The sequence below is a fragment of the Monopterus albus genome, unplaced genomic scaffold (assembly GCF_001952655.1).
Source record: "Monopterus albus unplaced genomic scaffold, M_albus_1.0 scaffold5286.1, whole genome shotgun sequence".
NCBI classification, from domain to species: Eukaryota; Metazoa; Chordata; class Actinopteri; order Synbranchiformes; family Synbranchidae; genus Monopterus; species Monopterus albus.
Genome location: NW_018133148.1, coordinates 1 through 784, shown reverse-complemented (window position 1 = coordinate 784; position 784 = coordinate 1). Strand labels below are relative to the sequence as shown.

General features: G+C 43.4%; 1 long non-coding RNA gene across 1 annotated transcript; it reads left to right on the top strand.

Moving 5' to 3' along the window:
* The first annotated feature begins 95 nt into the window (after positions 1-95).
* Positions 96-658, top strand: LOC109954267 (uncharacterized). Its single transcript, XR_002274068.1, has 3 exons — positions 96-181; positions 305-474; positions 610-658. It is a non-coding gene; the product is annotated as an uncharacterized LOC109954267 (long non-coding RNA).
* Positions 659-784: the final 126 nt, after the last annotated feature.

The window sequence follows — 784 nt, the reverse complement described above, 5'->3', positions numbered from 1 at the left end:
GTGTAAACTGTATATATTGGCTGTGCATGTGTTTGTTCACAAGGAAGTACTGTTGCTTCTATGTCAGTGTTATAACAGCATGTAACTGTGTGTGGTTTCAGTTGCGCCATGCACTCAGGTTCCAGGCACAGCATTCAGTAGCTGTGGCCCCTCCTGCCCTCGCTCCTGCGATGACCTGGCAGTGAGTATCATATCAAACCTGAGTCCTTTTTTCACTGATTTCCACTAGTTCAACATGAAGTTATGCTTTTTGATTAAATAGTAAAAATGTTGATCATCATGTCATTTTCTTCCTGTCCCTCAGCACTGTGAGTGGCAATGTGAGCCAGGGTGCTACTGTACAGAGGGAAGGGTCCTGTCTGCCAATGGAACGGTCTGCATTGAGAGAGAAGATTGCCCCTGTCTGGACCTGAGTTCTGGACTCCGGCTAGAACCAGGAGAGATCACTGAATCCCAGGATGGATGTAACAACTGGTCAGAATAATAAGAGCACCATAATAAATGCACCAAGAGCACCTATAGTATATGCACATACACCTGACTGACAAATGCTGTGGGAAAAAAAGGACAGAAATGTTATTGTGTTGTACTGTATGTCATGTGTTTCAGCACCTGTATAGGTGGGAGGCTCAACTGCACAAGATATCCCTGCTCAGGTAAATAAGACCAGCTGTCAGTCTCTCTGTGTGATGAACAAAAGAAACTTAGGCCATGGTAACAAACAACTCATAAAACATATTTTGAATTGGCTGGTGTCTTAGTTTTTACTACATGATCTTTATAG